This window comes from Juglans microcarpa x Juglans regia, chromosome 4D (genome assembly GCF_004785595.1).
Source record: "Juglans microcarpa x Juglans regia isolate MS1-56 chromosome 4D, Jm3101_v1.0, whole genome shotgun sequence".
Taxonomy (NCBI): domain Eukaryota; kingdom Viridiplantae; phylum Streptophyta; class Magnoliopsida; order Fagales; family Juglandaceae; genus Juglans; species Juglans microcarpa x Juglans regia.
In genome coordinates, this window is record NC_054600.1 from 12323106 (window position 1) to 12336090 (window position 12985).

A 12985-nucleotide genomic window follows, 5' to 3' on the forward strand; every position below is an offset into this window, starting at 1 on the left:
AAAGAAGAGGAAGAGAGGTGGAAGAGAGAAGGAGAGGAAGAATGGATGAGAGTACGTAAGAGGAGGAGGAGAGAAGGAAGAGTGGAGGGAGGAAGAGAGGTGGAAGAGATGAGGACAGGAAGATGAGGAAGAGTGGAAGAGAGGAGAAGAGGTAAAGAGAAAGAAATGAAGAGTGGAGAAGAGGAAGAGAAAGAGGAAGAGAGGAGGAAAAGAGGAAAGGAAGAGTGGAGGAGAGAGGAGGAGAGAGGAGGAGAGGAGGAAGAGTGGAGGAAGAGAGGAGAGAGGTGGATGAGAGGATGAGAGGAGGAAATAAAGAGTGGAGGAGAAGAGGAAAGAGTAGGAGAGGGAAGTGAGGAGTAGAGGAGGATGAGTGAAGGAAGTGATGAGAGGAAGAGTGGAGGGAGGAAGAGAGGTGGAAGAGAGGAGAAGAGGAAGAAGAGGAGATAGTAATAAAGGAGGAAGAGTGGAGGAGAGAAAGAAAGGAGGAAGACTAGAGGGAGGAATAGAGGAGGAAAGAAAGAGAGGAAGAGTGAAGAAGAGAAGGAAGAGGGGAGGAGGAAGAGAGGATGAGGAAAAAAACTAGTAATAAAAAATATAGGAAATCTTCTGCTATGATATTTTTAGCAGTAATTGACTGCTAAAACAGTTTTTCTCATTATATGCATTGTAAAAATAATGTCTGAAAGAACACAAAATATATCAATAGAAAAAAACTTGAATACGTTTACTTGGCTCTATAAAATACATAAGCATAGCAAGAACCTTCCTTCATCAATCTTTACAAAGTTGTTGCTACGTTGCTAAAACTTGATCAACTGAAATGGAAAACCTGCACTTTTAGACAATCCTACATAACCACAAATTTTGTAACTAATGGAAGAATATGATTAATCTACAAAGAAATATAACAAACCTAGAGTTAATGAAAGACAACCTTTAAACTTCCACATTATTAAGACAATATAATGTAAAATAAAATGGAAAGTTCATGGAAACATGACAATAAGAGACAAGCTTCTAACTATCATACCTGCTGATTCATTGGGCAGAAAATCACAATTAGCTTGTCATAATATAATTGTTGAAAGTTATTAGTATAAAGTGTGTAACTACCTTCATCATCATAGAATCTATGTCATCAGATAAAACATGATAGAATGAAATTTATTCTGTAATCTGCCATCAAACTATTTACATTTGCTGTCTAAATGATTATTATAAATTTGAATAGAAAACGACAATATAAATATCTAAATCAACCTTTGTTCGTCCCTTCATCTTTGCCTCAAGAGGACATTACTTGCCGAGCTCGCACATAAAGACCGGCCTTTTCACGAAGTTGGGCAATTTGAGGACGGTCATAATGGCTGAACATTCCATTAGCTAATATAGCATCAGCTACATTTGGAAAAGTTACCAGATTGATTTCCTATACCTATATTAAGAAGATTTGGCTTCAAAACATCTAATTGAAAAGCTGTCGCGTCACGGATCAAGTTCATCTGTTAAAACTACAAAGATTTGAAAGCAAAAATGAAAATTAATTTACCCATATGAAGCCTGTCATTATTAAAAAAATTAAAGCAATAACAATGGAAAATCACACGTCCTTATTATTACATTAATATACCAACTCAAAAGTCATTAGAGCCAACAAACCTAAGAAAGAGATCCGTTATGGTATTGTAATCAACTGGACAACCTCCCTCCATTTGAGACATCATTAGTGCAAAATTAACAACTCCCTACATTCCAAAAGTAAGTATTATAGCTCCATAGTTCCAGAAAGAAAAGGTCCGTGATGGGTAAATATTAAGTTGATTAAATATGGTTCAAAGATTTTGTTTTTAAATGCAAAATACGGTTTCAAGATTTTCTTCTTATCCAAAAAATAATACTTTTATACTACAACACAGTTATTCAGAAAAAGGAAAATGGAAAACATATGAAAGGAAAAGTTTTGGCTCCAACGGGATTTCTTATTTGCTCAAGTTTCAACCTTAAAGTACTAAAACAACAAGAGATACAATAGAGATATATAGTCTAATACCTGAGGATCTGAACGAAAAATTGTCTGTAGAAGGAATAGATAATCTGGATTGTACCCAACCTAAAGCAATAGAGAAACAATGACATGATCAAACCATGAAATAAGTATACGAAAATAAATTATAAATAATATAATAATAACAGTAATGCAATAAATCACAATATCAACAATGATTAAAAGAAAAAGAATATCTTCACATGTTTTGAATATATCAAAGTTTTATCAAATTCCCTCCATTCAGCAAAAGCAGCAACGACTTTTGGAGTTGCTCTGGCTTTAATGCATATTTTCAATGTGAGATCATTATCCACAGTCTACAATGGAACATAATAGTATGAACACAACAAAAATAAGTAAATAATTTCAAATACGGCAGCATTGGGATAAAGTAAACCACTAACTCAATAAATTCGTTTCAGAAGTGTCTTTCATACATTTGAATCTCAAATTGCACATCAAACCTCATGAGATCCCCTAGTTCCTCACTTCATTCCAGCTTATATTCTGCCAACCAATTCTCCAAAAGATTCTTTTTGTTTTGGTTCACAACAAGGCGTGATAATTCCAACGGCTCAAGTCTCTTATATGCCAAGGCTCTTACAGGAAATGTTCCATTCAGGAAGGAAACATAAACACAAAACTCTTGGCAGATACCAAGATTTCACCCGAGCTCAATTCAAATAGTACATTTCATGTAACTACGGCTGATTAGGGGAATTTGTTTTTACCTGCTTGTTCACATATTTGCAAACAAGTAACATGCAAAATAGAATGTTTGCTCCTACAGTATGTCTTATTCAGTAACTACCAAAAAATGCATAACTAAGCGCCCTCAAGAAAGAGGAGCAATCCTATCTTTTTTTCTAACTGGAACAATCTTATGAAGCAACATTCAATTCCAGTAAAAGAAAGATCCAGATACACAATGAATGTCAAACTGGACAACAAAGACAGTGAGAAGAGATAAGGCCAATACAACCAGTGCATACAGAGATCTTGAATGGCCAGATATCAAATGGAGACAACTTGATATGGATGAAGAACATTGAAGCTATGAAATATTAGCAGCCAACGAAATGTCTTTGATTGAAAACTTTTTTTGAAAGGTAAGATGTGTTTGATTGGAGAATCAACATGTAAAACCTGAAATTTGGCAACTGTGTCCGGTGTTCGGAGGATTCCTTGTGGGGACTCGGCAGCAAGTTCTGTAGCTTCTTTGTACTTCATTTGGGCAAATAGTTCTTGGAAATGTTGGACAACCTAAGACCCAAAACTGAGCATCCTGGGATTTTCAGTATTATAAGAAGACACAGAGCAATAAATAATTTGAACTCTCAGCATATATTCACATATGCAACACAAACATCATTTATTCTATCATTGTGAGACCCCAGGTTCTAAAACGCAATGGCAATAATACACGTCCATATTCCCACATCTACAGTGAATATGAGACAGGGATACACTATATTCCCAAGAACAGGAGTTCGCTAACCTCAGCAATCTTTTTCGGAGAAACACGTATAAAGAGAGTGCCTTGATCATTAAAAAAACCAATCTTTCAAAGCATTATCAAATCACAAACTGCAACATGGTTGCATAACTACATTAAATAACTACTGATTGATTTTAATTTTTATCTGTTGAAAATTTTCAAACTAGCAGAATGGATACTGTACGGTGGAAAAAGAACTAGCTTACAAGCTGCTAGGCTCCAAGAAGATTCCCTCTTTTGGCAAGATTGACAACAAGCTCCAAATTGTTCAACTGTAAATGTAAATAGACCCCATTTGTAAACAAAATAATTATTTTTCCATAATAAAACCAACAAAAATGCATGCTTGTGAGTATACCTGGCCACTGACAAATGGTACAATTGTTTGATCATTTACAGTAGCCAATAACATCTGTCCACATCTATTGATTGCATAAAAACCTCCCACTGATGAAGCTTCTGCTGTCAAAAATATTGGATCTGGACTGATTCTATTCCTATAAACTGCAGTAGCGGTCTCCAAGTCTTAAACAAATAATAGCCCAAGCTTGGTGATCACGTAGATCAAACTATATTTGTGGGATATCTGTGAATTAAAAAATTTATGACTATCAATTTTGCAGCAGTTTACTGAAACAAGTACCAAAAAGCAGCGACTTTGATACCTGCATTGCAACTGGAAAGTCATTGGCAAAACCTGGGGGGAAGAAAAGATCTGCTTGTTTCTTTGTAAAAGAAGGCTTCCCTACCATAAAAAATGCAAATTCATATAGTTATTAAGGATGCAAGAAAAAAAAAACTTAGTTTGCAGGATGGAAGAAAGTTGCAAAAGTAGAAAATGAGAATACATATTAATGATAACCATAACTTCCGTAAACTAATATTCTGCCTCCAGGGCTCCCTATAGATTCTGTAAATTAATACAATCTACTTCTAGGATTCCCACATGATACCAAAAATGTTTATGAATCTCAAGCTCTTACTTCATATAGCCATAAATTCGAATACACATCTTGACAAGCCTAAAACATAGCAAAAACTTAGACTACTTGCTCCAAGTCCAACTTATACAAAACTTCTAAACAATAGCTTTGAAAGTACAACCACGTGAAATCAGTATTCATTTATCATAATTTTTCTCATCTCCACTAAGATTTCGGTAATTCGCAACACATAGCCACACCTGCCTTGACCTTTTTATAAGTTGTCTTTTTTTGCCATTGATCTTTTAATTTAGGGCCTAGTCGAGGTGTGGAGACCCTATCCATCAGATTTTATGCAATTTATAATGAGTTGTACAACCAAGATACCTAATTCCAGCTTGCATGACAGAAAACCAAATCCATAACTGAATTTATATACATACATATATAAAGAACAAGAACTTATCTGGAACAGGGAAATCTATAGGTATGTATATGGAATTTAGAATGTGGAAGTTAAAACCTATTTCAACCCATGGATACATTCGGTTATATCAATGTTCCTTTCTAAACATAGCTCTTCACCACTCCATGGAAACAGCACACGAAGAACATATCACTAGTCATTTTACGGAAACCAGAAAATTGAATAGACAGAGAAAATGAAGGCATTACTAGACAATTCTACCTATGCCACTAAAAACAAAAGGAAGAGCAAACAACCATAAGGTAATTAGAAAGAAATATTAAGTTCACCTGGCTGGGCACCATAGTCCAAGATAGCTCATAAGGTGTTACAAGAACGACAGGCAAAAGAGAGAGCGATTAAATTCATAAAGAATTTAGATAAGAAGTATAAGTAGAGTAACACCCCGATTTCAGGTCCAATTGCGAATCTCTTAGCCGAATCTGCTCGCGGAGCAGCATACCGAAAAAAAGAAAATTTGCAAATTGAGTAGTGAGTCTTCTTTCTACTCGACTTTTGTAATCGAAAGTAGACTCAAGCCTCACCCTTTATGTATGTGAAGTTTCTGAATCTAGTTCTAAATACTGGATTGCAAACTGGTCAAGATAAGGGTTTGAGTTATCCATTTAAGTGCGGAACAAGACCTAAATTAGGACGATATTCATAGATCAGTTACTCTATGAAAATACCTTCGGCAAAGAATACGAATCGGGCCAGCAACAGATTTACTACTATGGTTATAGTTCGGATCATTGGATGTGTCTTGATCGCTGCGAAAACCACCCTTCTCTCCATTGAAGCATGAGCCACAATAAACGACCACTCTCTCGAGTGGCTACCTTGTGTGAGGAATCCTGGAATAGCAAATATACAGGTTTGTATATATATATATATATGTATGCATGCATGCATGCATGCATGCATGCACGCACGCACGTGCGTGAACGTTGGGGAGGGGGCGTTTGTATGTTCTGGTGTTCTTTCATCACTGGAAGTTTCATCACTGGAAGATTAGACACGGCTATTTTTTGGATTTTGTTTAAAATTCAAATTAAAACCATGGTAACTGGCTTTATTATTCAGCCTCTGAAGAGTTAAATGAGTGATTCCGGTGAATACGTTATTTGAATGAAAACGTTGGCGATCGACTAATTGGAGTACTATCAGTTTTTGTCTTTAGAATTTTCTTTTAACTCTTTTTATCTCTTAAAAACAAGTATAAATCATCGAGCCTTGTGCTACATGGATGTAGTACAAGACAGCCCCCGACAAGATCAAAAAGGTTTTTTTATTTTTTTTTATTTTTCTTCATTCATTTTTTTATATACTTTTAAACATTTTTTAAAAAAAATTTACTACATTACTAAAAAAATATTTCTTTAATCACTAAGTAAAAAAAAATTTAAAACTTTTTTGTCAAGACCCAACTCTCGGTGACAATAGCATTTCTGTAAATCATCAACAACATAATATTCACAGCCTTTTAAAAAGATTTTAAAGAGCCGAAAGCTCTCTCTCCGTTTTTCCTCCAAAGAGCCGCCCCAGCAGAAACCCAACTCGGGGGATGGAGCTTCAACTCCTCCCTCCCTCCTCCCATTTGGCTTGACCAGAGACAATGTAGCCCTTTATTTTCCCTTTATTTTTCAATTTTTGTTTGTTTTTTCGTCTAAAATATGGCAAAATGTCGATCTGCTATTTTTCGAAGCCCAACGACCACCACACGCCCCTCCGTAAGATTCCCAGACTATCGATCATTTGGATGGCATAAGGCTTTCGTCGAACAGAGCGACGTGTGAGTCACACGTGCGAGTCATAGCAGCGCGTGAGATCCATGCGCCACAGCACCAGAAGCTTCTACTACCGCCACACGCGGCGTTTCTAGGACCAAGGACCTCGGTTTCTTCATACTCAACTGGTTGCCACACTCCTAACGTGACGTGTGTCCCTCACGTGCCACCACAGTCTATTTGTTTCTTGTATTTTGCTTTCCTTCAAGTTAAAAATTCGAATCTATAGTTGTAATCTGTCATTTTCACATCTATCTTTATATTTATTGCTATTTCCTTTTGTTTAGGTAAAAATAAAAAAGAAATAGTCTTTTGGACATTTTTTTTATATAGAGTGAAAGTCTTCTCCTCCTTCGGAGGTGGGATTTGAAATTTCTAATTTAGACAGAGTGTGATCTCTCAGACAGTTTGTCTGTAGAGAGTTATAGAAGTTAAAACCATACTGTCACAAAGGAATTTGTGTACTGGTGGAGCCCCAACCGTGAGTAGTTAGTTTGTAATTTGTGATTTTCCTTATATATATATCAGGTCACAGCTGTAACTTTACTTTCATGAAATGATGAAGTCTATTTCCTATTAAAAAAAAAAAAAGATTTAAGGTTAAAGATTATGAAAAATGATACTCCTACAATTGATTTTACAATCTTTTAACAACAAGAATGCCAAATCATTTAAATTATTTAACTTATTAGATATTTTTCACAAAATATAAATTAATATTTTTCTCTGGATTGAAATTTTTCACTGATGAACTCAAAGCAAATGTAAATCTAGTTTCTTTATAATTTATCAAATACGTGTAGAGACCTTCTAATTGATCTATTCCAATATCAACACAGTAAATTCTTACTTTTTGAATTGGCAAAAAATATTCCATCATATCAAACTAACATCAATGCCTTAATATGAATTTATAGATTTTTTTTTTTAATTTTATTTGTTGCCGATTACTCATGCAGTATCACTTTCTGTAACATTGATAACATCAATGACACCCGATACTACGATGGTTTCGTGACATGGGTATGTGAACAGTAACATATTTTGTCCCTCATTTTCTCTAATTCCCGCAATAACTAGTTAAGCGTGTAAGGTATGTGCTTTTAACCTATTATTATGACCTTATGTTATAAAGAGAAAGAAAGGCCATCCCACTAGTCCGAAGATCCTAAAGGAACTTGAGTCATGCATTTATTTATTTATTTTTTTTTTTTGATAAAAACTTGAGTCATGCATTGGGCCGACATTAAGCTTACAAAAAGAAGCATGATTAGCTTTAAACTTTCTGTTTTGATGAACTAAATTTAACTCATCTCAAATCAATTATTGATAGGATCTAATACTTTTTCAACTATCCATAAAAAAGTTAAAATAATCTCAACTTATTTCATACATTTTAACCTAAAAAGTTAAACTCATCTCAACCTAAAAAAAATTAAACTCATCTCAATGAAATCTATAAAATACTATTATTTATAGTTTAATTCAACTCATCTCAACATCTAAACGCAATTCTTACAAGTTAACCAGTCACTCACGTGGACCTGGGGATTGTGTAGAGGCTACGAAAGAGAAATTTGTGCACGTAAATAAGCTCCTTGGCTAGCTAGTATGATAATCTTTTTTGGACCCTAGTGCTATAGAGATCGACGCATGGGACCGATGGTATATTTTGCTTTTTTATTAATTTTTTAAAATATTTAATAAAAAAGAGGTAAAATGCACTATCGGTCTAATAAGCATTTTTCATCTTTTTTATTAGGTTTTTTTATTTCCATGTGGCAGAACGCAAGAACCAAAGCATTTGATAATGAAAATGCTTGCTGATCAGTTAATTTAGAAGAGCAAAAACTTTTCATATTCCTTGAAAACTTAATAAAGTGTTAGTTGAAGTTACGTTCTCAAGAAGTTAAAAGTCCAAAAATATCATTAATTTATAATCTTTACACCTCGTTATAATGAGAAATCCTTGTGCATAGAAAGTTCCAATTTTTAAACCATTTTAGGACTACTCTAACATCTTTTAACAAATGCAACAACTCTACAACCATTTAATTAATAAAGATAAACTAAGTCAACCTTATGAAGAACTACATCGAACATTCCTTGCTCAACAAAAATGATTACACGAAAATCTTATGTGTCTTGACAATTGAGAAGTATTATAAACATTTGAAAATTCAGAAACTCATGGAACCAAGAAGATAAATAGTAGCCTAAAATAGAGGCGTGTTTGCTAATGGTTGGCATAGTTTAGTTAGATGATCAAGCATGCACTTAAGACACCTAAATGGGGGTAGACATTGTCTTAAACGCTTTCCATCTCGGAGTAATTGCAAAGTATAGTCCAAACCCAATCACTCTTTACTATAGGATATAATTACAAAAAAGAGGAGAAGATGAAGAGTTGGACGGGCTGGAAGCTTGGAAGTTGAGGGCTGGGAGAGTGAAAGGGAAGATTGAAGTTGTAGAGATTAAAGGGATAGATGTGTAATCGAGTGAGCAGTAGGTGGTCAAATTTTATTTGTTTAATTTTTATTCAAATATGAGTTAAGATTGGACTTTTCATTGAATTGCATTTTATGTTCACGAATAATCTCTTTAATATTCAAGTGAGTTTGAACTTGCACTACTTCATTTAGATAAATAGATTATTTTATTTTATTTTGTAATTTTATTTACAAATTTTGATCAAAATCTTGCTAACATCTTTATAAAGTTTCTATATATATAAGTCAATGATTATATTTATAATGTGCTTCAAGAAATATTATATTTATCATGATTTAAGAAGCATGTTTAGGATTAGGAACTTGATTTCCTCTGATCTTTATCATTATTTAATATATTTTTATTAAAAAAATAATAAATATGAAGTTATTTGAATTTATACAAGCTTGTACAAGTCCGATCGGACTTTATATAAGTTGTATCATTTAACAATCATTAATCGAACATAAATTTGTACTAACAAAAAACTCGTTTAATAAACAGATCAAGTCAAAATTGAGTTTGACCAAATCAATCTCGAATAGCTCGTCTAGTAGTCTTATATATTTACTACCTTAAAAAAATAAAGAATCAAAGATCGAAAATGTAAATAAAAAATAAAATTAGTGCCGACTCCAAATATACCTGCCTGGGACATGTAAACAAAGAGACATGTTTACAATCAATGGTGTCCATTTTTTCAAACCTATTGTTATACAAACTTCCCGTGTTTTGTCCGACCTAGACTTTGTGCCAAATTTCTAATTGGAATGTAGCAAGTAGAAAGCATTGTCGTACGTGTACCTCCACATAGATCAAAGCTTAGCGTGCTTTGATAGGAAGCCAACAGCAACAAGCAAAAACCTAGAAGAACAAGTTAGTTGCAGAGTTAGAGGAAGGTAGTGATCTGAGTTAAGTTCGTAGAAGTGAAGCTAAGGGGGAATTTGAACAAGAAATGTCAATGTGGGAAGCTTGAAGGAAGTGCACCGAATGGAGTAGCCAAGTGAAACGAGGAGTTTAGCTGCTTTAAGAAATCTGAGTTATTCAATACACAATGTTTTTAATTACTTTAATAAAGAGTAGTGTTTGTAGCACAATATTTGGGACTTAAAAACACCAAAGCTATGTGTTTAAGTGTCTGTGAGTTTCTAAAGTTGTAGTGGTTTGTAATGTATTTTTTATTATGCATGAGTCATGTTATCAAACCTGGGTAGTTTAGAATCTGTTTTGGAATGAGACGAATATAGAGGGAAGTGGGAGGAAGGAGAATCATCTGGAATTTGTCAGGACTTTCATTGTAAGGAGGTTGGAATCCCTCGACGTATTCCTCTTTTGAATTTACGTATGGCTCTCTGAAGCCTTTTCTCAAATACATGTCGTCCATACCTCTACTCCATTACTGCAATTTGACTTTACGTATGGCTCTCTGCAGCATATGTTTTCTCCAACAAGCCTATAATGGAGAAAACTAGTGTAATAGTTGGGGGTTTTTCCAAAGGACCCTTCTCGGGTAGCAGTGGCAGTAAATGGTCTAGACCCATGGGCGCCACTAGACAAGTATCATCAGCTCAAATGGATGAGAAACGCAAGAAGGGGTTGTGCTACTATTACGATGAGAAGTGGAGCCCAGCCCATAACTGTAGAAATCCAAAGATTTATTTGTTACGGGCTAATGAAGAAGAATTAGGGGAGGAAGAGGGCACCCAACCAGATGATCATGTAGAGAAGGTTGAGGAAAACAAGGCTACGGACAAGGAGGAAGAACCTGAGATTTCTTTGGTTGCGATTGTTGGAACACCCACGGTTAGAACAATGAGGCTAGTGCGCAACATTAAGGGAGAGCAGTTGGTGATTATAGTGGATTCGGGCAACTCACATAATTTTATTGATTCCTCATTGGTTCCCAGACTGAAGCTGTTGGTGGACTCCTCTATCCAGTTAAGGATGAGGTAGCTAATGGCCAATGTCTCCAAAGTGGGGGGCTTATGTAGAGCTGTAAAGTTAAAGGTGCAAGGTAACATGTTTCAACCTTCCCTTTACTTACTTGATATTGCTGGATGTGACATTGTGTTAGGATCCAATGGTTAGAGACCTTAGGTCCTATAACTTGAGATTTCGAAGATGTTTATGAGTTTATTCCATGTGGATAAGTTGGTGGAATTAAAAGGGTTAAAATTGTGTCCATCGGTGGTGGAGGATGGACTAAAGATGTTAAAGGCCACAATGGCCAAGGTGAAGGGGTTGTCATTACAGATTGTGCTTGATCAAAATAATGAAAATATTCCTATGTTGAGGATAATGAGGTTAATGAATTGTTAAAAAATTCCAAGGGGTTTTCGAGGAACCTAAAGGGTTACCTCCTACTCGTGCCCATGATGACAAGATAATCCTTAGGGAGGGTGCTCAACCTATAACAAACAGGCCGTATCAATACCCCTTCTACCAAAAGACAGAAATAGAGAAGATAATGTTTGACTTATTGAAATCAGAGGTGGTGAGACCAAATTCTAGCCCTTTCTCTTCCCTTTTTTGTTGATCTGTAAGGTCGATGAGAGTTGGAGACATTGTGTTGATTATAGGGCACAATAAGGAAACAGTGAAGGCAAAGTTTCATATTCCGATATTTTCGATGATTGATGAGTTGTTGGATGAATTATTTGGCTCGCTTATTTTCTCTAAACTCGATTTGAGATCATGATGAGTGTACGAAAGTACGCTCTAAATACTCTATTATTGGACTAAAATGCGAAAATGTGAATAGAAATCAAAGGAATTAATGTGTATTCTTGAACTGAGTTTCTATTTACTTTGAGATACTTCTAAGCAGAATTTTATATTTAACTTCAGAATCTATAAAAGAGCAAGTCAAAGCCCAGTCAAATTCAAATGAAGACTTTCAAGTGGGCAAGACGTTGGAATAAGCTAAGAACTCTCAACAAGTTTATGACTCTTCAAATAAGGATAATGATGGGGTTTGAGAGCAATTTAGATCAAGAAAAAAATCACAAAAAGAAACTGCAAGAAGTCGCAGTCCAAAATTAGCTAGGAAACGGCCTAAACATACTTTAGTATTTTGATCGTAACATTTCACTCACATATTGGATTGATTTGATTCTTTACCCTAACACAATGTCACATCCAAAATTTAGTACTCCATTGAAAGAGTTACAAATTTATCTCCAATAAATATTTCTAAATTCGAACTCCTAAAGTGCGTACGTGGCTGATAAGTTGAGTCCTAAAATTTAGGCGATTTTTTATACGGGAATCATGAAGACATTATGGTTCATTTCCTACCCCATATAAGTATATCATTAACACGAAATTGAGGTTTTTTTGGAGGATAGATGGCTCAGTTCTATTTTTTAGTAGAAAAATACTATTTTTATTTATTTTTAGTTCTTCCATGGATAACTAAATTTTGGATAAAGCCTAGGGTGGAAATTGATCGATAAAAATACTTTGACTTTATTTCAATTCATAGATTAAGCTTTATTGTTTAAAATTCTAGGATTCAATTCTCTATTTGTTTTGGATATTATAAGTTTGAGACAATTATATTAAATATTGCTATAGTTTGATTTTGTTGAACTATAGGATTATGAGTATATGATTGTGACTTAAACAGGCTTTTCATGCCATTGATATGATCTTTTGCTTCATTATTGTTTGAGAACATAGTGTCGTCTTTAGATCTGATATTCATTTTTATATATGAAAATTGTGGTTTGTAAAGAGAGAATCAATTCTAAAATTAAACTTGAGAAAGTAAAT

General features: G+C 34.6%; 2 long non-coding RNA genes across 7 annotated transcripts; both read right to left on the reverse strand.

Annotated features, from left to right (window-relative positions):
• Positions 1–1022: 1022 nt before the first annotated feature.
• On the reverse strand, positions 1023–2475 carry LOC121260604. Of its 3 annotated transcripts, none has more exons than XR_005939750.1 (4): positions 2452–2475; positions 2051–2110; positions 1660–1745; positions 1023–1502 (listed from the first exon to the last, which is right to left on the reverse strand). It is a non-coding gene; the product is annotated as an uncharacterized LOC121260604 (long non-coding RNA). The 3 variants fall into 3 exon arrangements; XR_005939751.1 differs by having other exon boundaries at positions 2248–2474; XR_005939749.1 differs by having other exon boundaries at positions 2051–2474.
• Positions 2476–2914: 439 nt separating this feature from the next.
• Positions 2915–5578, reverse strand: LOC121259137. Of its 4 annotated transcripts, XR_005939520.1 has the most exons (6): positions 5480–5578; positions 5225–5377; positions 4211–4290; positions 3904–4131; positions 3752–3817; positions 2915–3310 (listed from the first exon to the last, which is right to left on the reverse strand). It is a non-coding gene; the product is annotated as an uncharacterized LOC121259137 (long non-coding RNA). The 4 variants fall into 4 exon arrangements; XR_005939519.1 differs by having other exon boundaries at positions 5340–5572; XR_005939518.1 differs by having other exon boundaries at positions 4211–4285; positions 5225–5572.
• Positions 5579–12985: the final 7407 nt, after the last annotated feature.